The sequence below is a fragment of the Anabrus simplex genome, chromosome 2 (genome assembly GCF_040414725.1).
Source record: "Anabrus simplex isolate iqAnaSimp1 chromosome 2, ASM4041472v1, whole genome shotgun sequence".
Lineage (NCBI taxonomy): Eukaryota > Metazoa > Arthropoda > Insecta > Orthoptera > Tettigoniidae > Anabrus > Anabrus simplex.
This window is the reverse complement of record NC_090266.1, coordinates 327472342-327498921: the sequence shown is the minus strand read 5'-3', so window position 1 is coordinate 327498921 and position 26580 is coordinate 327472342. Positions and strand designations below refer to the sequence as shown.

At 42.3% G+C, this 26580-nt stretch overlaps 1 protein-coding gene across 1 annotated transcript in view; it reads right to left on the bottom strand.

The window, feature by feature from the left end:
* Positions 1-26580, bottom strand: part of sei (seizure) — a 520652-nt gene that overhangs the window by 395824 nt on the left and 98248 nt on the right. The gene's annotated exons all lie outside the window — the stretch shown is intronic.

Below are 26580 nucleotides of genomic sequence, written 5' to 3'. Positions count from 1 at the left end.
AGAAAAATAGCAAATAGATCAACAATATTTTTCTTAACTAATTCGGTAAATCATTGTAGAAAATGCAATGATATAAAAACAAAGATATGAATAAATATGAATTGTTGCAATAAAAATATAACACATTATACTCATATCTTAGGTAAAGATGATGATCATGATATATTTTAATAATGCCTTAAACTACAGTCCTATAGCACTAAAACATATACGAGGCGCCTTCAAAAAGTAAGTTACATATGATTACGGAAGTTAATGAACGATTAGTGAGTTACCCAGTACAATGCAAAGGGACACAGATAAGCCACACTATTTCTGACATAGTCACCGGTCGCTGTGAACATCTGTCGTTACATTCTACCAATCGTTCAATTCCCTGGCGATAGAAATCCGCCCCTTGGTACAGGAACGGTCGGATGACAACTGTTTGTTCTTATTCCACCCGCATGTTCCATCAGCTTGCCCAACACATGGAAATGGCATGGTGCAAGATCCGGACTGTATGCCGGATGCTGTCATCCCGCCCATCGGAACCGGTGAAGCAACGTTCGTGTTGTGCGTGCCTTACGTGGTGTTGCATTGTCATGCACGAGATCAGTGCCTTTGCTGGACTTTCCCATTCTTTACGGTCATTTGCAACGACCGCAAAGTTTGGCAGTGAAAGCAGAAAGTCGAAGGGGATGGTCGCCACAGGATCGATCAAAAAACATTAATACATTTTCTGTAAAACAACTCCTTTCCCTTCGAAGAAAAGAGTGGCCGTGACCTTCCTTACTGATGGCACAATTTCGAATTTTTTCAGCACCTTCGAGAATGTGTCTCTATCTCACACACAGACGCCTTCTTTGTTTCCGGTGTGAAATGATGCACCCATTTCTCACCGTCGGGAATTACGGGGCTTAGAACTTCATTGCCTTCCACAGAGAAACACTGTAAGAAGTCCAGGGAAGCCATAAACCATGCTGCTTTATGCTCGGGTGTCAATGATCACGGAACCCAATTTGAGCATAATTAATCCAGCTTATGTGGCATGCGCGCTGCCCATCTCCAGTGTAATGTCTGCGATACGCATCCTTCTATTGCTGCAGAACATTAAGTCGATTTGCAGGACATTGTCTTCAGTGGTCGTCGTTCATGGCTTTCCTGTCTGATCATCTTCATCCAGGTCTGTGCGGCCTTGTTCGAATTGTTGGCACCATTTCATAATGGCTCCACGTGACAGTGCATTTGAACCATACACCACCACAATTTCACAGCGAATCTTAGTGCGATTGCGACGTTTTGCCCACGACAAGCCTATCGTTCCACGTACTTCAACTTTGGAGTGCCGTACGTTTCCAGTTGATGCGTCACTTTACTTACGTACCGTGACGCACCTCTTACAAGTACTACAGCACAAGTGTCGCTACAGGCAGCCGTATCCCGTTCGGACAATGTGCCACGCTGGTTATGCTATGCCATCAGGTTCGAGCGACAGGTGTAACTTATATCTTGAATTCCCATCGTAACTAGGTTAGGTAACTATTATACACAATTCAAAAAAATAGGGGAACATGTTTTTGAACGTATGCCATGCTCCAAAAGAAATACGTCTCACCCAGGTAAATTAACAACGAAACCTTTATTCTTTACCGTTGAAGTATACAAAAGAATATCGATGGATTCGCGTTCATTTTCAGACACAAACGGAAAGGTCCAAATAGGGGCGAAAACAAGGTGATAACAGTCCTCCAGGGTGGATTTTTATCACATTTGGAGAGCTTCAGTAGGGTGTATGTTCTCCACGAGCATTTATCACAGCTTGGCACCTACGTCGCATGCTCCGTATAAGTCGACGGAGGTCACGTTGCGGTATCAAGTCCCATTCTTCAATGAGAGCCTGTTCGAAGTCTTGGAGAGTCTGTGGTGGAACAGGGCTCCCACTAACCCTTCTGTCAAGCCTATCCCACACATGCTCGATGGGATTAAGGTCGGGACTCACTGCTGGCCATTTCATCTCTTGAATGCCCAGTTCTCGCAAGACAGCTCTGGTGATGCGCGCTACATGAGCCCTGGCAACACCGTATGCAACAACCAACACATGCTGTAGCAGTATCTGCTCGATGTAGCCAGCAGCGGTAATATTACCACAGACGACGACAAGATCAGTACGGCCAACAATACTGATGCCACCCCACATCATCACAGAACCTTGTCCGAATCGGTCGCCTTCCTGGACAACGTTTGGCATGTACTGCTCACCACGGCGTCTCCACACACGCTGACGTCCATCACGCTGTGTCAGGGGAAATCTGGATTCGTCTGTGAACAACACAGGTCTCCATTGGCGAAGTTGCCAGCTGACGTGGGTACGGGCAAAGAGAAGGCGAGCGTCGCGATGTTGCAGCGTTAAACGGGGCACTCGAACAGGACGTCTGGGTCGATAGGACACCTCTCTTAACCTGTTCCATACTGTCTGATCAGATACTGTGACTCCAGTGACCCTCCTGAGGTCTTGTTGCAGTTCCCTTGCAGTTGCTGAACGACGCCGCAACGCGCAGATAATCAGATATCGGTCATCCTGTGGGGTTGTCATGCGTCCATGACCTTGTCCAACCTTCCTTGTGAAGTGGCCTGTCTCATTGCAGCGATTCCACAAGCGGTGAATAACTGACGGAGATACATTGAGATCCACAGCAACACGACGAAAAGTACATCCTTCCTGGATCAAAGTGACGGCCCTTGCGACTTGAACCTCCTTAAGATGTCTCATGGGATGTGCTGGTTGACGTACAACGTGCTCAAATGGCCGCAGTAGTCTGTGTACCTCAAAACAACACACGAATGCACCGCTATTCACTTTGTTTTTGTTTTTAGGGGTCACCTGACAGTTTAATGCATGGTTATGCCTACAGATGGAGCATCACTTCGATTTGACATACCCTGAGTAGCTAAGGTCTTAAGGTATGCTGTACGACCATTGGAACTCCATCTACCAAATTAACGTTCATTACCAGAGTTACAAAACATGTTCCCCTAATTTTTTTGAACTGTGTATAATAACGTCTGACATGTCAGCTAGCTCAAGTTTTTCATACCAATATCGATATCTCAATTAATGTATTTTTTGTACATAAGTTTATATTCCTGAGAAAATTTAAAATTATCAGAAAGTAATCTGTGGTGAATTGTTGGGCTACCTTATTAGGGCTCCAGGAGAAAGCGAAAAAGGAAATACCTATCTATAAATTATTCATTTTGAAGGAATCTGCAAAATCAATTCTGACAGCTAAATTCAAGATAATGTTTAAATCATTAAATATATATATCATCTGTATATGGCCCAGACATATTTGAAGCTGAAAGAAGATTAACTACCGCAGCATTTTATAAAGGATGCGTACAACTAACCTCAAACGTTCTCATTACGTAGCCATGTAATTTCTTGCCGAAAAGTCATAGCAATGATTGGAATGTCGTATGGCTTTTAGTGCCGGGATATCCCAGGACGGGTTAGGCTCGCCAGGTGCAGGTCTTTCTATTTGACGCCTGTAAGCGACCTGCGATAGCAATGATTAAACTCATGTTTTAACAAGATGTAAAGAATAATTTCGTACTTTACAGAGACATAACGGCAAGATGCCAGAGAGAGGCGCTTTGGTGTCCATACAGTATATACAAATTGGCTCTCCAGGACATAAGCAACAATGATATGGGGGAAGTCTCATACGACTGCCAGCCCTCTGGAAGTCCCCTCCAATATTTTATGGCAGGAATGAAGGGTTAGGCAGGTCTGGCTGGCCTGAGGGCATGTGACGGCTTTTCATTGTATTGTGCTGTCCATCTGGTGTCTCCGTGTATTATCTGGAACGAAACACTAGAAGGATCCTATTCCGGACGCACCCGAAGTTATTAGAACTTCATCAACAGTTATATCCAAGCAGGTTCGTCGCGAACAAGAATGTTGAAAGGGTGTCGTCATGATGGTAGTGTGCTGGAGTATTGGAGTTAAGAGTTGTGGTTGTTGTTTAGGGATTGGTGTTCAGTCGTATTGTTTTGTTGTCTAGCCGAGTGATACGTGTTGAGTAGTTCAGTGTATGGAGCAGTTGTAACGTTCCAGACGTCACAGTGTAATTATGTTAATTTTATTATATGTAATTAATTCAGGAATTAACGTCATGATATTTATCTTGGTATGTAATTGTATTATAATTCATGGTTGATCATTTGCTCACTATCATTTCATAACTTTGTAACTACGACTTGTAAACGAGGGCTGAATATCCTAATATTCACTTAGATTCTTGCGACATTCGTTTAAATTTAACTTGCAGTAGATTTCCTCTATCTTGCCACATCACCGAGGAAGAAGGAAGGACAAATTTAGACATCAAATTCTGGGAAAAGCGAGCACGTGTTCAAGCGTTATAACGACAGCTACCGTATTTCGACCAGAATAATTCAAACTGATCACCGCCTATATTTTCAAAGGAGCGTCATGTTGCCATGGATACTGAGTGAAAGGGCTAATAGAAGAACAGTTGATATCATGGTTAAGACCCATCAACTCTAATATCTGGAGTGGGGAGAGACGTGTCAACTGATTGGACCACGTGTAGCGACCTGTAATTAGAGCCAGAGAAGGTTATAAAAGGGCGTGTTGGAGCTCTTGGAGTCATTCTTCTTGATTCTGCATTCATTATTATTATTCTTCTGGATTCTTGATTCTTCGATCTTGTATATCGCTGTAGGTCTGTGAACTTGTCTTATGGTTGTTGTACCATAGTGGACTAGTGTGATAGTTTATCACTTCTACATTAATTACTTCGTTACCACGACGTGGTACTTAGGAATTTCTGAATGAGGGGTGTATAGCCACTCTCATCAGGAAGTACGTACAGCTCGGCTACTAGACCGGTTTGTACCAGTCTAAGACAATAGGTAGTATTAAACTAGATAGAAATGAAACTTCAGGGCACATTTTCAGTAAAGTTGGAAGGATTATTAATTGTGTATCCTCTCCACATAACCCAAGGAGGTTTTTCTAACTATGACTTAGGGCTCATCTCCAATATATGGGATAGAGCATAATAGGGAGTGTTAGTGTCGAAGCCATCTTCCAATTAGTGGTCGGTGCACTTAGCAAGGCAGGAATGGTACTTAGCTGCAGATGAAGAGATCTCAAAGACGACCGGTGATGTTCCAGCTACAAGGATGGAAGCTTTCCAAGGACCAGCAGAACAAGACTACATGGTGAGCAAGCGAGTTAAAAATATTGCAAGTTTTCGCGAAGTAGAGTCATTCAACTTTTTGTTAAATTAATTTCCTATTTTAAATTCAGTTCTCGTTAAACCGTCGTCATTTATATTCAATATAATAAATAGTATTTTTCTAGTTCACTTTAATCAATCTGCCTTAATTAGCCTTTTGATTTCTAATTCTCCGGCTTAATGATTAGTGCACTATCGCCCCACCCCTGTGATAAGAGTCCGTCCAAGCTTGATTATAAATTTTTATCTTTAAGTCATCAACTTAAAGATTGGCGCCCTTAGCTTGCATGGTTGCATTTCTCGTTCAGTGATTGTTATCCGAAAGGGGAAGTCACATAAATGCCGCTCCAACGTAGGGCGAGAAAATCATTAAGTACGGAGCAGTTAATGACAGTAACGATATCAGAATTCGTATTATGGGTAAAATTTGGATATCCACGTTGCATTAGGAGTGTTTGATTATGGGGAGGGTCATGGCTGATCAGACGAAAGAGGAGAGGATGTAGCGCAGTGGACGGGCGATAAAAGGCAATAACGTATTGAGTTCAGAGGAAGAGTTGTGTAGTCTAGTAGAGGAAATTGAAGATAGAAGTGTAAGTAGTATGGAGAGTGAAGGCAAGCAGAAAGAAGTCAGTATGGAGTCAGATGATAGTAGGATGGGGGGCGAAGCGGAAGTAAACACTAACAATGAAAGTAATAATAATGATCAGTTAATGGGAATGATGCAGTTAATGTTGAGTAAGATAGAGGACAGTAAATCTGAAATAAAAAATGAATTGGAACAAATTAAAACAGATGTAGAACAAACTAAATCAGAAATTAAAAATGAAGTAGAACAAACTAAACGAGAATTAAGTAAGGCATTGAATGAACACAAGGTAGAAGCTAATAAAAGGATGGACGAACATAGCAAACAGTTACAAGAATTATTTAAACAAAATGAAAGATTTAACAAGCAGATAGAGGAACAGAAAGAGATAACTAAGCAAAACAAACAAGAGGTAGAAAAGAAATTTGTAGAGCAGAGGAGTGAGTTGTTGGAATTAATGGGGAAGGAAAACAACTCTACTAGGGAGGAAGTAATGAGGCAGGTCACTAGTATTGATAAGAGAGTTGAGACTCAAAGAGGGGAAATACGGGTATTCAAAGACCACGTCCAACAAGAGATAGACACAGTAAAGCTTAGAATAGAAGATGAGACGCGGGCAAGTGAAGAAAGGTTTGCGATAGCTGAAGAGAATAAGATTGAAATTAGGACATTGAAAGAGAAGCAGGTTAATTTGGAGAGCGAAATTGATAGGAGAGACAAAGATGTAGAATGCCGGATGGAGAAAGCAGAAAATCAGTTAAAACAGGTGGCAAAGGATAAACAGGTTTTCACGGGAAAGCAATGTCTAGGAAATAGCTACATTAGGGAAATTGAACTACCTAAATTTAATGGGAAACAAACGAACCCGCTAGATTTCCTTAAGATGATAGAAAAACGATTTGAAAAGCGTCTAGAGGAAGGGTCTATGGACTGGGAAGACGTTATGGAAAATATTGACCATGCTTTTGTAGGAGAAACTCGGTCTTGGTTCATGGTATATAGGCAAACGATGACGAACCTGAAAGAATTCAGAAATAAGTTTAGAGATAAATTCTGGAATGAAGCGATACAAGCTCGGGAGAAAGAAAGGGTGGTATTTGGGAGGTACAAACAGCATGAGGGAGTCACTATGACCGAGTACTTCCTGGCCCATGTCATGATTTGTCAGAACTTAGATGGTATAACCGAGGGGTCTGATGTAGTAAGACTACTTTTGAGACATTTTCCGGACAGGGTGAGAGAAGCGGCCTGCATGCAAAGAGTTGGTACTATTCAGGAGATGGAGAACCTACTAGGCAGTTTTGATGCTTTAGGTAACCTTAGGAGTAGAACGGAGAATATACAGAGCTTTAGTCATCACAACGGAATGAGACATAACGGAAGAACACAGAATCACGAAGCTCGCAATCAGTTCAGACCTCAGCATAACAGTAGGAGCGGAGCACCTGAATATAGGACAGGAAATTCCCAACGGGGGCCAGAGCAATGTACTAATGAGTCCAACGTCAATACACAAAGGGAACCTTTAAACTAACTAGAGGCTGTAATCTTAGGTCAGAATTCCAGCCTAGTACGAAGGTAGCGAAGTGTCTTGTCATGAAAGTGTTACCATATGACCTAGATGTTAGAGACGATTTGTTGTATGAACCCGAGCAGAATAATGGAGATTCAAGTAATAAAGTAGTCAATCCCGTTGTTAAATTGAAAGTCTGGGGGGCGTGGGTTAAAGTTTTGATTGATTCTGGTAGCCAAATCTCATGTATTAGTTCTCAGTGGTATGAGTCATTAGTGAAACAGGGTATTCAGTTGGAGGAAATGCCTGTTAAGTCTACTTTCATCATTACGGCTGTTGGACAGAGGTGTAAGCAAATTTGTAAACAAGTAGCTGTTCCGATCTGTATTAATAATTTTATTAGCGTTCAGATATGTTTGGTAATTCCGCATTTGATATTTGATCTTATCTTGGGATCTGACTGGTTAACGTTAAAATTGGCTCAGTTAAATTACTATGATGCAGTGCTAAATTTGAGGTGGAATAATGAGGATATCAAGGTCAAGTTTGAGGAGGAAATTCAAAGGAAAACGGAAGTTAGTACAGTGTGGAGAATGAGAGAGGTTTCTAAAGTTAATGAAGAGGCTAGTGAGGGCCTGAAGTTGTGCCAGTTGTGGATTAATGAGGATAAAATATGTGGCTTGAAAGAAGCCGTAGGTAGAAATCAGTTAAATGAAGTCCAGAAGGACAAGTTATTTGAAGTGTTATATGAACACATGGAGATTTTCTCTGATAAACCTGGTGTTACCCATCTGTACGAGCATTCTTTTTCTGTGCTGGATAAGAGTCCATTCAGCGGACCGCGGTATCCGATACCACACAAATATGCCATAGCCGTAGAGGATCAAATTCAAGCTATGTTAGCAGACGATGTGATTGAATTATCAAACAGTCAATACGTTAATCCCTTAATTGTCGTGCCTAAGTGTAATGGATCAATACGTCTGTGTATTGAATGCGAGAGCGTAATGAATGGTTCATATAACATTAGTAGTTTACGGAGATACCTGTCGTGTGAGGTGGCTGAACCGGATTGTGAGATATAGGTCAGTAACTCGGGGAAGTTGCTACCTGTTATGTCAGACTACGAGCGGAATGAGTTTACCTCTCAATTGTGGTGGTATTTCCTAGTTGTGTTTGTAAACAAGGGAGGTGTTTGTGTGTAGCGGTAGATTTACGCTCGTTCATGCCGATAGATCATCTGTTTTCTGTATGTGAGGCCATGAAATGTTATATCTTATCTGTTTTCTGAGATGTTACCGAAGGCTAATTAAAGCTGACGATGGCAAATAATTAATTTTCCCGTATGTGCATTTCTAACTTGCTATAATTTTACCGTGAGCTTAAATCGCGTGTGTATTCGTGTGAAGTGTATTGCATCCTGCTTCAAGATAAGGTTGAAACATTCGAGAGAGTGATTAAGGTGTAAATTGATTGTATCATTTGTTTTCCATGGTTTTAATGTAAAAGATTGGAAGAGAACGTGTTACTGCTATCTAGCAAAGAATGTCGGAAAGATGGAGAGTAAAAGGACTAATAGACACTCGGGAGAGTTTGTAATCTGAATTGTATATATATTATGTTATATTCTCAAAGATAATCCTGTTTTTAAAAAAATGGAAAGTTGCTCATGTTGGGCATAATTTAGTATCTAAACCTCAAGATGAACTGAAATAACAGACATTCGCAATGGTAAGCAGTCTAAGAGAGATATGGAAACAGTGAGATATAATTAATTGTATGAAAATAATGTCGCTCGTAATGGGCAGGTAATAGAGGTATTTCAAGTCAATGTGGGAGTAAGAGTGTGAGTTCTCAACTCATGTGATATTTGTTAAGAACTCATGGGGGCGTATGTAACGTTCCAGACGTCACAGTGTAATTATGTTAATTTTATTATATGTAATTAATTCAGGAATTAACGTCATGATATTTATCTTGGTATGTAATTGTATTATAATTCATGGTTGATCATTTGCTCACTATCATTTCATAACTTTGTAACTACGACTTGTAAACGAGGGCTGAATATCCTAATATTCACTTAGATTCTTGCGACATTCGTTTAAATTTAACTTGCAGTAGATTTCCTCTATCTTGCCACATCACCGAGGAAGAAGGAAGGACAAATTTAGACATCAAATTCTGGGAAAAGCGAGCACGTGTTCAAGCGTTATAACGACAGCTACCGTATTTCGACCAGAATAATTCAAACTGATCACCACCTATATTTTCAAAGGAGCGTCATGTTGCCATGGATACTGAGTGAAAGGGCTAATAGAAGAACAGTTGATATCATGGTTAAGACCCATCAACTCTAATATCTGGAGTGGGGAGAGACGTGTCAACTGATTGGACCTCGTGTAGCGACCTGTAATTAGAGCCAGAGAAGGTTATAAAAGGGCGTGTTGGAGCTCTTGGAGTCATTCTTCTTGATTCTGCATTCATTATTATTATTCTTCTGGATTCTTGATTCTTCGATCTTGTATATCGCTGTAGGTCTGTGAACTTGTCTTATGGTTGTTGTACCATAGTGGACTAGTGTGATAGTTTATCACTTCTACATTAATTACTTCGTTACCACGACGTGGTACTTAGGAATTTCTGAATGAGGGGTGTATAGCCACTCTCATCAGGAAGTACGTACAGCTCGGCTACTAGACCGGTTTGTACCAGTCTAAGACAATAGGTAGTATTAAACTAGATAGAAATGAAACTTCAGGGCACATTTTCAGTAAAGTTGGAAGGATTATTAATTGTGTATCCTCTCCACATAACCCAAGGAGGTTTTTCTAACTATGACTTAGGGCTCATCTCCAATATATGGGATAGAGCATAATAGGGAGTGTTAGTGTCGAAGCCATCTTCCAATTAGTGGTCGGTGCACTTAGCAAGGCAGGAATGGTACTTAGCTGCAGATGAAGAGATCTCAAAGACGACCGGTGATGTTCCAGCTACAAGGATGGAAGCTTTCCAAGGACCAGCAGAACAAGACTACATGGTGAGCAAGCGAGTTAAAAATATTGCAAGTTTTCGCGAAGTAGAGTCATTCAACTTTTTGTTAAATTAATTTCCTATTTTAAATTCAGTTCTCGTTAAACCGTCGTCATTTATATTCAATATAATAAATAGTATTTTTCTAGTTCACTTTAATCAATCTGCCTTAATTAGCCTTTTGATTTCTAATTCTCCGGCTTGATTATAAATTTTTATCTTTAAGTCATCAACTTAAAGATTGGCGCCCTTAGCTTGCATGGTTGCATTTCTCGTTCAGTGATTGTTATCCGAAAGGGAAAGTCACACAGTCACGTGAGTTGATTTGTGTAAATTGTCGGCTTTGTCTGTAGTCGAGCTAAGTGAACAGCAGTCGTGTGTTGTGATGGTAAACAGACGTGTATTTGAACACAGGAAGCTACAAGGAGCTGCTGGGTGAAGTGACTGGTGCGTGCGAAGCGAAGTGAAAGGTGGGACCTGTCAATCAGAATTACGGAAGGAGCGCCCATTCCAGGTAATTCCAGCCAGCGGGAGATCCGTTGTGAGTACAATATACGTTTACAAATAGCCACTGATTAATAAAGTATCGTCATTCATTGTCAAGTATAATTGTGACTGTGTCATCTTGTATTAAATTAGTCCAATAAAACAGTCAGTGTTTTATTCGTAACAATATTATGGAGTAATGACAAATGAAACATTACCAACTAGACCCACCTAGAAGAAGTCACAAAATAAAAATATACGAGACTGTATCGACAATCGAGAGTAGTAAAATTATGCGCGGGTTGCTGAAGAGCTGTACCACATGTACTATTGCATAATATAAGGAACACTCCAACTCTTCTAATGACTTGATATTGTTGTCCCTTGGTGTAAAAGACACGGATTATCGTTGTGACAGCCACCGTATACTCTCTCCATATACTCCTTGATAAGCGACATTACTGAAGTGAACGTGTAATTATGAGGAGCTACTGTAAGTTTGGAAATAAAACACCAACGTTTTATGTATTAATTACCATCTCAGCATTCACATGGATTCAGATAGGAGAAACAACATATAGTCAATTCGATGATTACTTCGGATGGTTCTTTAACTGAAGTGCCTTCTTCCTATTGGTATTTCTGAGGTTGAATACACCTTGCTGCAGACCTTTAGACACGACTTGGAAATTAGTCTGAACTAACGAGGCTGGAAGCCAATTCGTTTACCGTTAGAAGGAACACAGTGAAAGGGAATTATTATTATTATTATTATTATTATTATTATTATTATTATTATTATTATTATTATTATTATTATTATTAATCTTTTTATTGACTCAGTTTCTGTCGACTATAAAACTAAAGTTTGATTCAGTTAAACATTCACCAGTGTCGTCCAGTGAGCGTCAGCAGGTCAGCTGTAGACTCGTAACGTCCTCGCGTATCCGTCAAGAGCTGTAAAGCCCGTGTGCTACAGCTACGTAATCATGTTTGTTGAACAGTCTTGTTAATAACCAAGCGCAGGGGCGTACGCAGATGGGGGAATTGGGGAATAAATCCCACACCCAGAAAAATAATTCTTAAGTTTAGAACTTGTCATTAATTGTGGCAACCCTGTAAATGAAGATATTAGGCAGCTCATTGGTTTGATTTTAATTTGAACTACGTATTTGCCAACAATGTGTTGATGCTTCCATGAATAAATATACACAAGTTTTCTTCCAAAAGAAATCATCCTGAACCAATTGACTTAATTTCTGCACTTAATGCGAGAGTGATATTTTCGCAACGATACGACCGTCGAGTACCTACTGAAACTGCTGTCTTACTAGTAACCATTACGACACCGGGACGCTCTTTATCATCCCTGAAATATTTGAAAGGTTATTTGCTGAATATGACTGCACAGGAAAGCTTTGAATGGGTTAGCTATTTTGTATATACACAGAGATGAACATGTGACGGTAGAAAATATAATCCACGAGCTGGCCAAAAACCGGAGGTGACGTCCGCTATTGTAATCATCAGCATGAATACAAATGTGTCTTATTTAAGTAATTGTGTTATTTTGAAAATGTTAATATAGCGTTTCTAATTTCACAATATGCACTCAACATTATTTTATAGAAGTCCTCAAATTTTAATATGTAATATCCCGCCCCGGCCCCCCGACAATAATGTCTGCATACGCCCCTGACCAAGTATTATTAATAGTAGTGTATTGATTCAGTGCATTACTGAAATGAATACAAGGAAAGGATGGACGACCCACCCCACATAGACCAAATTGAAAACTTAGCCGTACAAACTATTCACGACACCCCAACTACAGACTGTAAATATGGAAACATCACCTACTATCCGAATCATTCACGGAGCATCGTTCGCACCGGACTTCATTACGACTACTGTATCATCACAACCAACATCTAAACCAGGTATTGATTATACATCTAATTTCAGCGGTGGAAGCGAACAACACGCTAAACGATTCTGTTCCGGTATCAAAGATATGGAGAGGGAAGCCGATATGAACACGGTTACGGATTGTGCCTCTATCTCGGCAGCTTCAGATATGTCAGACTAGTACATTGAATTAAAACCCAACTGTTCAATCACATGGTATACAGTCAGCTGTTAAAAATTAAGTAGCTACTCGCCGTAATAATATTCAGACCAATAACAGCCACTACAGCCGCGATGATACTGGCCCTGAAATAAATGAAATAGCGTATGACATTTAGTGCCGGGAGTGTCCGAGAACAAGTTCGGCTCGCCAGATGCAGGTCTTTTGATTTGACTCCCGTAGGCGACCTGCGCGTCATGATGAGGATGAAATGATTAAGAAGAAGAGACGTACACCCAACCCCCGTGTCAGTGAAATTAACCAATTATGGTTAAAATTTCCGACCATGTCGGGAATTGAACCCGGGACTCCTGTAACGAAAGGCCAGCACGCTAACCATTTATCCATGGAGCCGGACATACTATCCCTTATTATGTTATTTTGGAAGGGGTAGGTAATTCGATAGCTAATTTGCATCTTAAGCCATTGGAAGGAATGCCATTCACTGAACGATTTGTAGGAAAAGAAGATATTGTGACAATCAGTTCAACGGGGAAGAACAAACTATGTTTCGAAACAGTGACTGGAGTAGTAGGTAACAGACTTGTGGACGTGTATGTACCCTATGTCATGGTACATAGGGAAGGAATGTACATACCACAGTGAGGAGGAATTGTTGCTGGAAATACACAGTGTTCCGCCTGTTGAAAAGGTGAAACGCTTCACTCGGTAAGTGTATGGTACTGCATAACGACCTATACTAGTCTGTCTTCTAAACTTTTCGAGCTCAGTCGCTACCGGAACATACTGTGTACATTGACGGAACGCGCTGCGCTCTTACCTTAAGTATTGCCCGTCATTCAATGTCGGAAATGTCTTAAGTACAATCATAGTCATTTGCAGCGAACTGTAGGTGTAGCCGGTGTGCTGGGCCACATACTATAACAGAATGTTCCCTTAGGTAACACCAATTCGACTACACAAGCCACTGAAGGCTGTTTCAATACCCGTGGATGTCTCCCCACAACAACCTACAAGCGTACAGGGCATCAGGTCCGTCTCTTCACCAGCCAGCTCACATAGTCGTGCTCCATACAACGTCACGCCAGTGCCCGGAATTCGATATCGACAAAAATACATCCCACCTCGCCAATCTACGTTCCTGTCCACCTTAGAACGGACTTAAGTAGCTCAGCTTTTACCGGTGACTACTATAACTCAGAATCCGTACCTACCTCAAACCCCCCAACGATTGCAAGATACTCCTGGGCCGATGATCTAGCTGTTATGCCCCTTTGAACAACAAACATCATCATCATCATCATCATCATCATCTTCAGATACTCTTGTTTATAATAATGTTACGAATGACCCAATCAATGCACATACATACATACATTTTTTTTTTTTCGCTAGTTGCTTTTACGTCGCACCGACACAGATAAGTTTTATGGCGACGATGGGACAGGGAAGGGCTAGGAGTGGGAAGGAAGCGGCTGTGGCCTTAATTAAGGAACAGCCCCAGCATTTGCCTGGTGTGAAAATGGGAAACTACGGAAAACCACTTTCAGGGCTGCCGACAGTGGGGTTCGAACCTACTATCTCCCGAATACTGCATACTGGCCGCACTTAAGCGACTGCAGCTATCGAGCTCGGTACATACAATTCTATTCAAACATGAATGACCTAACTGCTGCCTATTCACAAGTCTCTGTCGCCTTCACACAATAGGTAGTCCAGCTCGCTGGTATCACCTGAGACGGTTATAATCCTTATTGACAGGGTTGCCTTACTTTCATTTTTGCTTGCAATTCCAATCACCCCGCACGCTAGCTACAGGTGGAGAGATACGAACCAGAGATGATGGCCTCCACAAAAAACAAGGACTTCCTAGGTTCAACTCCAGAGAAAGTCCAGCAATTCGCACAGTCATACACAGTGGAATACTTAATACTGGCAAATAAACAGCGACAACTTAACAGCAGGACAATACTCCTCACGAGAACGACCATTAACACTGTTCCAATTACACTCTTGGCAGCTGCTCCACATGCTGCCTTCACCACGGTGCTCAGTTCACGGCAGTACACACAAATGCACCCACAGTAATCAACCAGTACTCTCCTCAGTATACGACGATTCTCTGACTCCGGTGGGGCACAAACGACAACCAGCGCTACTGACGTCAAGCTCTAATCGCACAGTACTCCAGCCCGTACTTCAAGGCAGTACACACACTGATACCGTAGGGGCACTGGCGACAGTCGATCTTCTTGCAAAACAAAGTATAACGAAAGCTCCACTCAACGCTATCCCACTGTCTTACACCTATTTTCTTCGTACTATCTGCCAGAAAACTTACGACCGATGGCCAACCGAATGAAATACTATGGACCTGCACAACGGACAATACTACTCCACACTTCAACTCACAATACCCAATAAACCTTGGTTCATCAATATCAAGCTCAGCCGACAGCATATGACATTTATCATCCGTATGAGAATAGGATACGGCCACTACACCAGTCATCTCCAAGGAATAAAAGAGTTAGACTCAATCCTCTGTGTTCATGACCCTCTCCCCCAATGTGTCGCAGATTCAAAACACATTATTTTAGAATGTAAGAAATACGGTGCAGCGTAAGGTAGATTATATGCATAGCTCATTCCGTTACAAATGCCAATGCTAGCAAGTTTGTTAATGCTACCAACGCCTTTCAATCACAGGATTCACTCAATCATCGCACAGTTTCTACAAGTTTCAGACTTAAGAATACACGTTTCCAGTGATCAGATCCAAAACAGTACAAAGTCGGGACCCTTCGCGATCTTTATCTGTCCGTATTCCATCCCTTGAGTTGCGATCTTCATCTCCGTCATCACACGGCTCTCTTCCTTCTTTTTCTGACCACCGTTTCTCTTCTTCTAAAGGTCGTCTTTCTCCTTTATAATCAACTTCTGGTTTTCATCTATCTTCTTCTGGCCGTCTCCCATTTCCTTTATAAACCTCTCCCGGGTTTCTGCTATTCTCTCCTGGCTCTTTTATCCATCTCTTTTAACATCGCCTTCCGGCTTTCTACAATCCTATTCTGACTTAGATCCATCATCTTTGCTCCTTCTTCCAAATTCGTTATCCTCTGCTGGCCTTACTCCATCTTCTTCATAATCCTATCGAAGAGCGCATTTAATTGAGACTCCATTTTCGTGTGGCTTCTGGTATCGATGGCCACGTAGTAAACCACTAGAAGAGGAACACCTAAGTACTTCTATGTGTGGGTACTCACTATAAACCGGTGTTCTAGAATGCTCCCAGCAGCGGTCGAAACCTGCAGTTGTCTGGTCCCCTGATTCACGTAATCCAACTTCGGACACCACTTTTGTTACAAATAAAACACCGTCTGTTTTATCGCTCCAGTTTATTTCAGGATGACCCAATAAATGTACACACACAATTCTATTTAACTATGAATAACTACACCCGCTAATTGCTGTCTATTTGCAGGCGCCTGTTCTCTTCACAAAGTAGGTAGTCCGGCTTGTTGCATTATCTGAGACGGCTATAAACTTTATTGACAGGCTAGCCTTTAATTTTTGCTCGCACGTGCCTGCCTGTTACCCGGAGGCCCCGGGTTCGATTCCCGGCCAGGTCGGGGCTTTTTACCTGTACCTGAGGGCTGGTTCTAGGTCCACTCAGCTTACGTGATTAGAATTGAGGAGTTATCTGACGGTGAGATAGCGGCCCCGGTCACGAAAGCCAAGAATAACGGCCGAGGGATTCGTCGTGCTGACCACACGACACCTCGCAGTCTGCAGGACTTCGGGCTGAGCTGCGGTCGCTTGGTGGGGCAAGGCCCTTCAAGGGCTGTAGTGCCATGGGGTTTGGTTTTTAAGACCCGCACACTAGCTGCAGGTGGATAGACACGAACCAGGGCTAGAAGTGACATAGACATAGTGTGTGACAGCGCTTCCTTACAAACAACTTGCTTGTTGATTTCGACTACTGGTATCTTTTATAGTATCCGTATACAGAGTTTAATCAGTGTCAAATTTGTTATCGTTATAAGCTGGCTGCGAGATCGAATTGCAAAAAGCTCAAATTGAAACAAATAAGTAAACCGTGAATATGAGGGAAGGCCCAATTCTTAAACCGTCCAGTTATTCCTCCAAATTTTCAACGAACAGCAATTACGTATATTAAGTGGTAGTGTATCATACGGATTAGTCGGTCAAGCCACCCACCGGGACTGTTCAAGTGAAGTCTGTCGCGTCCGCTGCTTCCGACTGAATTGACTAATAAGGTTGTTTTGAATTTATTTCCACACAAGAAAAGATCTATAAGTAAGGCGAACATGGAGCCCAGAAAGAGACTAGGTGCCACGATTGGGGAACATCGTCCAAAAGGGCAAATGAAAACTTTCAAACCAATTATCATTTTGTGCAATATCTATAAGTGAGAAAAAAATTACAGTGTTTAAAGTTCATGCTGTGTTGTTGAATATTCCTTACGGCAGGAAACGTCATCATCAGCTCCGTGATCCTAGTGTGCTTTGTCTCATAGTTCTTGTTAATGGGGTAATGGTACGGGCGCGATAGTGTGAAAGTACCTGCTGGTCAGAAATAACGCGGTACTTTGCCAGTATTTATGTCCTGAGGGAGGGCGAGAGGAAAACACATTCAGAATAGTCCACGCCAGTATTGGATTTCAGGCTTCGGTTTTCCAGACTTGTAGGGTGAAACATCCTACCATGCACGACTGTCACAATGCTGATACTTTCAATACACTGACAACTTTCAGTAATTATTTTTATGTTGGTGACGTTTACATGTTCATTCCTGAAGGAATGGATTTATAGTAGCTCATTTAAGAATTTGAAACGTCGATTGCTTTTATTAATTTCAATGTGCCATTAGATTTCTGTGCACGACTAAGTATAAATGTACCTCAGCAGAATACATCCTAAATTAGACACGATGTACTCACACTTGGTCATGCACGAATGAACCAACAAATCATACTTCAAAATATCCTCCCTCAGATATATTAACTGCCTAAGTTATCCTCGGCATTATGTTCCACAGTTACGGGATATATTATTGTTCTCCCTTCTTCCGTAAACTTTGTATTATCTTCCACGAGAATGTGCTACTTCGATGATCCGTATTCTCATATTCTGCCGATTTTGTAACATATGAATTTCGATCTCTGACATAGCCACTTTATACTTAAGGATTTTTGCCAGATAAGAAACAGTTCAGTAATACTCAGGCAAGTTCTGGTAATTTTCTTTTGTGTAGTGAAGCCATTATCTATTACACAGATCCAGAAGGAGTTACATGATACTAAATACTTCCTCTTGTAAACTTCGATAATATATCCTATTGATTACTTCCAAAGCACTCTTAGTCCAATCCTGAACTCTTACCATGCTTTAAAGTTGGACGAATACTTCTTTTCCTTTGAGACATCAATTTACCTCACTAAGATTTTTTAATTTGTATTCAGCCATAAATAGAACAAGTTTCTAAATGGGGACGGGTCCAGTATTGATGATTTCTGGCCCATTTAAACCGTTGTCTTCTTTAGGTTCAAGATTTCTAAAGCCTGAATAAAAATGTCACCGAGCTCGATAGCTGCAGTCGCTCAAGTGCGGCCAGTATCCAGTATTCGGGAGATAGTGGGTTCGAACCCCACTGTCGGCAGCCCTGAAGATGGTTTTCCGTGGTTTCCCATTTTCACACCAGGCGAATGCTGGGGCTGTACCTTAATTAAGGCCACGGCCGCTTCCTTCCCACTCCCAGCCCTTCCCTGTCCCATCGTCGCCATAAGACCTATCTGTGTCGGTGCGACGTAAAGTAACTAGAAAAAAAAATGTCTAACTGATTACCGACTCCGCTACAGAACGATATTTCTACCGTGTCTAAAAATCACTTTCGTCACTTCAACTGTTAGTGATTTACAGTACTTTCAGTTTCATATGTAGTGGAAGATTATCTGATAGCACGTCACTTCTCAAAAGAAACACTTCATGAGCATATCAGAACATTCACTGGAGACAAATTCATATAGACCCCACATTTATTTTGATAGTCCAATGTAAGAGTTGGGCAGATCCTTGCACTTCTTACGAGTATTCAGGCTACATGAGAGGAGGAACAAGACATGGCAACCCAGCAAACCACTCGTACACTTTTTCTTCGTTATGATCACGATATGTACCAACACGTATTCCCTATACCCATCTACCTCTCAGCCAAGTCCTCAAGACAAGCAGCTTTCAACTCAGGCCTTTCCTCGAGTCTTCTAATCAGAATCACACTTGCAGCATAAATATATGTAGCAGATGGCCCGTGTACCTATTTACAAGGTCGAAAAGCTCTCAGTGCAGATCCATCACGAGTAAACACGGATGACAAAAGTTTAGTGACGTTACCACATGTTTGATTCTTCTTCTCTGTTAAGTCTTCAGCCCGGAGGATAAAAGGATCCTGTGATCCAGCATAAGGAGCGTACGAAGTATGATAAGGAGCTAGATATTTTGCTATTGTTTTGGTCACTGGACCAGAAAGTACGGTTGCAGCACGACCGGTCCTATGAATGGAACTTTTCACAACATCTAGACGCATAGTCCTGCTCCGAATGGCATTACTCAGCACCACTCATAGCTTCCATAGAGTTACGTACATTTATACGAGATCGAGGCTTCAATGGAAGCTATAATTTGCTCTGGCCTGCTCCAAAGGATACCGCATCTATCAAGAGAAAACCATAGGCGACCCACTCTTCTTCAAAAGACACACAAACTTCTAATCAAGGAGGTACTAGTTTTTTTTTTGCTATTGGCTTTACGTCGCACCGACACAGATATGTTTTATGGCGACGATGGGACAGGAAAGGGCTAGGACTGGGAAGGAAGCGGCCGTGGCCTTAATTAAGGTACAGTCCCAGCATTTGCCTGGTGTGAAAATGGGAAACCACGGAAAACCATCTACAGGGCTGCCGACAGTGGGGATCGAACCTACTATCTCCCGAATATTGGATACTGGCGGCACTTAGGGAGGTACTAGACTGGCTAGTGTATATTTCACGAGTATAGGAGACACTTCTACAGTAATGTTATTTTTCTCGCTGACTAACGCTGCACTTAAGTTTACGGTGGTACTGCGATGGGAAAGCGTCCAGATTGAGAAGGTAGCGATCGTGGTCTTACAACCCAGGCATCGGAAAATGAGAAACCACGGAAATACCTTCCGAATGCAGACGTCCAGTTACACGACTTTTACCACGTAGCCATCTCACTCGGTCATAATAATAATAATAATAATAATAATAATAATAATAATAATAATAATAATAATAATAATAATAATACGACCATTCTTTCATGTCCCCTCGACAACTACTGGTGTAAAAAGACACCAGAATGTCGTAATTTTTGCACTTGGCGTGAAAGTAAATTTATTGGCAAGTGTTCTCACATAAAAATGAAATGGCGTATGGCTTTTTTTTGCTAGTTGTTTTACGTCGCACCGACACAGATAGGTCTTACGGCGACGATGGGACAGGAAAGGGCTAGGAGTGGGAAGGAAGCGGCCGTGGCCTTAATTAAGGTACAGCCCCAGCATTTGCCTGGTGTGAAAATGGGAAACCAAGGAAAACTATTTTCAGGGCTGCCGACAGTGGGGTTCGAACCTACTATCTCCCGAATACTGGATACTGGCCGCACTTAAGCGACTGCAGCTATCGAGCTCGGTCGTATGGCTTTTAGTGCTGCGAGTGTTCGGGGACAAGTTCGGCTCGCCAGATGCAGGTCTTTAGATTTGACACCTGTAAGCGACCTGTGCGTCGTTATGAGGATGAAATGATGATTAAGACGACACATACACCCAGCCTCCGTGCCAGCAGAATTAACCAATCATGGTTAAAATTCCCGGTCCTGCCGGGATTGGAACCCAGGACCCCTGTGACCAAAGGCAGCACGCTTACTATTTAGCCATGGAGCCGGTCAGTATTCTCATACTGAAATAGGCGAGCACCTACCAACGTCATCAGGACATGCTGAGAAAACTTGGTCATCATCCCTACATGCATACTTGAGCAGAAACTGTCCAACATCAAAGCAGACAAGCGCGTTTGTGGTTTTACAAGGCTGATGATACTCTGGAACCTCAGGAAAAATCTAATCCAAAGGAACGTGCCTCTTCACTTAAAAAATTTCCGCGGATGTTGGTCGAGCTTTTCAGCCCCATTCTATGGAGTCAGCGGGCCTGCCTCTTACCAGGAGGCGAGGGACTGCCTTAAGATAAGAAGCAGCGGACTCGGTCAAGAAAACCAAACAATACGGCTGAGGATGTCGTCACACTGAATATTGGGCAACTGTCGTCTTGTCAGACCAATGTCTTTGTGCTTCCTTATTTTCTGCTTGTTATACTGCTCGAGATCCGAACCCCGGCTGTCTTGTTGTGAAGCCACTCGGATATCATGCCACCATAACCGAGATTCTCTGTTATAAAGGTGTCTCTGTAGTAACACTAGCCCAAGTTATCATATACCGTATTTATTGCTTCATTTTGTGACGCTCATTGTGATTGCAGTATTGGCGTTTCCCTAATACCGATATTTTGAATATAACAGTTATATTTCCAAGTTCATAAAACAGTTAAATTATTAGAATCATAAGTAAAGTGAGATGCCGGCGCCGTGGTGTAGGGGTAGCGTGCCTGCCTCTCACCCGGAGGCCCCGGGTTCGATTCCCGGCCAGGTCAGGGATTTTTACCTGGACCTGAGGGCTGGTACGAGGTCAACTCAGCCTACGTGATTAGAATTGAGGAGCTATCTGACGGTGAGATAGCGGCCCCGGTCTAGAAAGCCAAGAATAACGGCCGAGGGGATTCGTCGTGCTGACCACACGACACCTCGTAATCTGCAGGCCTTCGGGCTGAGCAGCGGTCGCTTGGTAGGCCAAGGCCCTTCAAGGGCTGTAGTGCCACGGGGTTTGGTTTGGTAAAGTGAGATTCTAACATACTGTATAATAAACTCTTCAGTAGTCTGATTAAGTACCAAAATAGTAAATAAAAGTGATAGTGGCGTTACAATACAAAAGCAATACCAGCATTCAAACTTGTTCATGAGAACGGTTTTAATGTGATGTTGACCCCGTGGTCGTGCACTTAGCTCCATGCATAGTCCTCTATCTCAGAACACTTTTACCACCCCTTATAATTTCTTCCTATAAGGAGAATATCCTGGTGAAAATGTACACCATTTTCCTCGTTTACATCTCCTAAACCTTTTCTATTTGTCCTTGTGTATTTTGACTGATATTCTACATCCAAGCACACTATAACTCTGAATCAAAGAATCAACCAGTTCCATGTGATTTTCTACCTCTCTTGTTTCCCAGAAAAAACGTCACCAGCATTGTATCCATTTGATGTAAGTCTGCGTATCGTATCGTATCGTATCGTATCGTATCGTATCGTATCGTATCGTATCGTATCGTATCCCTGCTGAGTAACAGTGGATGCAGCAACACTTTGCTTCGTTCCTTATCAAAATATGATACAAAGAAGCACAATAGACCCAAATGTTTATAGCGTCGATGTGGACAGGCTGCGCGAGGTTCATTTCAGTCTTGTTCGAACTGGCAGTAGGAAACTACCTTGCGCATAGTGCGGTTGTTCGTTACAATGGAGAGAAATCAGGAAAGAGTTTATTGAAATACATTGTAAATATGAAATAAGTCGACATAAACCTCTCCCACCGTAGTGTTCTCTACTAGCATACAATTTTCGTATCCACTAACGCGGTGTCTCGCGATTCTTCATTTTCATTACAGAATAATGAACAACAATTTGCGCGGATGCTGCTATTTGCTGCCGTGTGCTTATGTTACGTTTGAAAGAAACTTAATTCCACGGTGGTATCCCATGAACCCGTATTGCGTTCCCGTATCGTTTATTTTCTCAGGGAGCGCAGTGATGATATGAGAACAAATATTTGGTGTGTTGCACCGTATGTATCTGTGAACGATACAACACCGGGACACGATACGCAGGCATGTAACAAGCGGATACAACCAAGCATTACGTTCATGAAGAGTCAATAAATCTACAAGTTCTTTAGATTGTACTGTAATATTACTGGAATCTCAGGCCCGGTAATAATTCGAATTGCAATGTTATTGCTTTTACATCCCACTAACTACTTTTATGGTTTTCGGGGACACCGAGATGCCGGAATTTTTTGTCCCGCAGGAGTTCTTTAACGTGCCGATAAATCTACTGATACGAGGCTGAAGCATTTACGTACCGGTACCTTCAAATACCACCTGACTGAGCCAGGATCGAACCTGCCAACCTGAGCTCAGAAGGCCAGAGCTCTGTCGCCTGAGCTACTCACGATGACTTCAAATAATCTGGTGGAATATTTTACTGCTGAGAGTTAGAGCTTCAGAGTTATTATTACAAACGTTTGATAAACTGTGATATAACATGGGTATATTATTAGTAGAAATATGAGTCCAAGTTCGATGTAGGGTGGGGTTAGAAAATCAATTTGTCTGGATACAAGGTAAGGTAAGGGTGTATTCTCCCCGAAGGCAGGTCCGAACCCCCGCAGAGGTGTGCCTGAGCCGGTGTTTACGTGCGGTAGGGTGGCCAGTTCCTTTCCGATCCTCCATTCCCTTAACCCCACCAACAGCGCGTGGCAACCCACCCAAATCTTTACCAGCCCAATGTTGCTTAACTTCGGAGATCTCACGGGATCCGGTGTTTCAACACGGCTACGGTCGTTGGCTGATACAAGAGGTTCATCAATTGCACTGTCTGCATCTGGAACTAATTCTCTCATTATTGGCCATTCTTACCCGTGTAAGGCCGATCGTCTCTCCTGGTATCCCGTGGACAAAGAAAAGATGAATGGTTTGTACAGCTACCTTGAATCCTTATAAGAAATCCCAACATTTTAAAAACACTGTGTATGTCCAGCTTGTAAAATTTATAGTTAATTATTTCGAAACGCAACTTGAGAATTTCATACCTCTCTTAAGATAAAGAGAATGAACTACAAGAATGGAAGTAAACTTCTTTCCGTTGTGAGAATTGTAGTCGGCGGTAGTAAGTCCACATGGGGCTGGCAGGGCTGAGCGCAGATGTTTATGAAAATGAAGTGTCGTATGGCTTTTAGTGCCGGGATATCCCAGGACGGGTTGGGCTTTCCAGGTGCAGGTCATTCTATTTGACTCCCGTAGGCGACCTGCGCGTCGTGATGAGGATGAAATGATGATGACAACACACACACCCCGCCCCCGTGCCATTGGAATTAACCAATTAAGGTTAAAATCCCCGACCCGGCCGGGAATCGAACCCAAGACCCTCTGAACGGAAGGCCAGTTCGCTGACCGTTCAGCCAACGAGTCGGACGCAGATGTTTATGATGCTACACCACTGAAACTGTGCATAGGCCTTCTCTTACCAAGGTATGTCATTATGAAACCTCAGTCACCGGGCGAGTTGGCCGTGCGGTTAGGGGCGAGCGGCTGTGAGCTTGCATCCGGGAGATAGTGGGTTCGAGCCCCACTGTCGGCAGCACTGAAGATTTTCCGTGGTTTCCCATTTTCACACCAGGCAAATGCTGGGGATGTACCTTAATTAAGGCCACGGCCGCTTCCTTCCCACTCCTAGGCCTTTCCTATCCCGTCGTCGCCATAATACCTATCTGTGTCGGTGTGACGTAAAGCGAATTGTAAAAAAAAAAAGAAACCTCAGCCGATTTCTGCATCTCCCAGCTTGTAGCCCTCTCAGTCTGTTGGCGATGAGCCGCCACAACGTGTAGTGTAGCTATCAAACTGACGCGACTGGTCTGATCCAAGCGGAATCTGTATGGTACCGGAGAGCAACACCAACAACAACAGTTTTCATTCATTTAATAGAAGCACACGAAATCTCTATACCTCGCTCTACATCTTGCTATTTTACAGGATTCATCAACCAAGTAATATTCCGTAAGGCGAGATGTCACGAGTTCACCCTAGACGTCAGGCCTGTCAAGGAAGGTTGCTGGAACGAAAGGATAGGGGCAGGGATGGCAGTCATGGCTAACGCCTACTGGTCAGTGTCCTGTACGCTTTGACGCTTCTACAGAATATACAGACCACTATAATACTTACAAATGAAAGCTATTTCTTTATCCATAAATTGTACCTACAATTAGAGGAAAATAAATAATAAAAATAGTAATAATATCCATTGCAATACTTGAATACTCTCGAATACCATGAACAATCTAGACCAGAAAACGTAATTCCTTAAAATGTGTATCATACTCGACATAGGTATGTTCCATGTGCCTTTTATTAGCCGTATACGTTTCTTGCCTTTTTTCCCACAATTTTCTTATAATGGAACAAACACATCTCAAACGATCTTCCCATCCCCCCCAAAAATTACGAATGGGTATAAATAATGGCTATTTTTCATATTCTTTTGGAAAGAGAGATGGGAGGGGAAATGTATACATTTTTTATCGCTTTTAGGTTTTATGGCAACGTTGGGAGACGACAGAGCTAGAACTGAGAAGGAACCAATCGTGGCATTAATATTAATGCGTCCCAGCATTTACCTGGTGCGAAAATGTCACACGAGGGGAAACTATCTTCAGGCTGCCGACATTGGGGTTCGAACTCACCATCTTCCGAATGCAAACTAACAGCTACACGACTCAAAACGCGCAGCCAACTTGCTCGATGGATACATGCTTGCAACTAAAATTATCATACTCGTATGCGCATACACCAGTAACAATATTTTTTTGAAGTACGCTCACGAGAAAATACTTGATAGTTTTGTAATATTTTTCTTAATTAGAAATAAATAATAAATAAGTCATCTTCAGTACTACAAATAAACAAGGCTTCGTTTATAAGTTTCAAGAAACTTGTCCTTTACAACTCAGGTATAACACGCCAAAACAACACGAATGGTTTCACACTTCCAGATCTGAATTTTTCCCCACTAGCAGTAAGGTATTTTATTTCACCAAACCGGCTCGCCGAAAGGATACATATTCAGTATCATCCTTCAAAAATACTTTCGAAAATTTAAATCATATTTTGTCATATTTATGGTCACGTACATAATGCGATAAAAGGTGTAATTGCCAATTTTTTGCCTTTTATGACTGTGCTACGCTTCTTCTTTTGTCCTTTTTCTCTGTTTGTTGGAGTAGATACTCTAATCTGCTCACTCTCCGGGGTTGGTTTTTCCTCGGACTCCGCAAGGGATCCCACCTCTACCGCCTCAAGGGCAGTGTCCTGGAGCCGGAGACATTGGATCGGGCGATACAACTGGGGAAGATGACCAGTACCTCGCCGAGGCGGCCTCACCTGCTATGCTGAACAGGGGCCTTGGTGGGGGATTGGAAGATGGGAAGGGATAGACAAGGAAGAGGGAAGGAAGCAGCCATGGCCTTAAGTTAGGTACCATACCGCCATTTGCCAGGAGGAGAAGTGGAAAACCACGGAAAACCATTTCCAGGATGGCTCAGGTGGCAATCGAACCCACCTCTACTCGATTGACCTCCCGAGGCTGAGATGACCCCGTTCCAGCCTCGTACCACTTTTCAAATTTTGTGGCAGAGCCG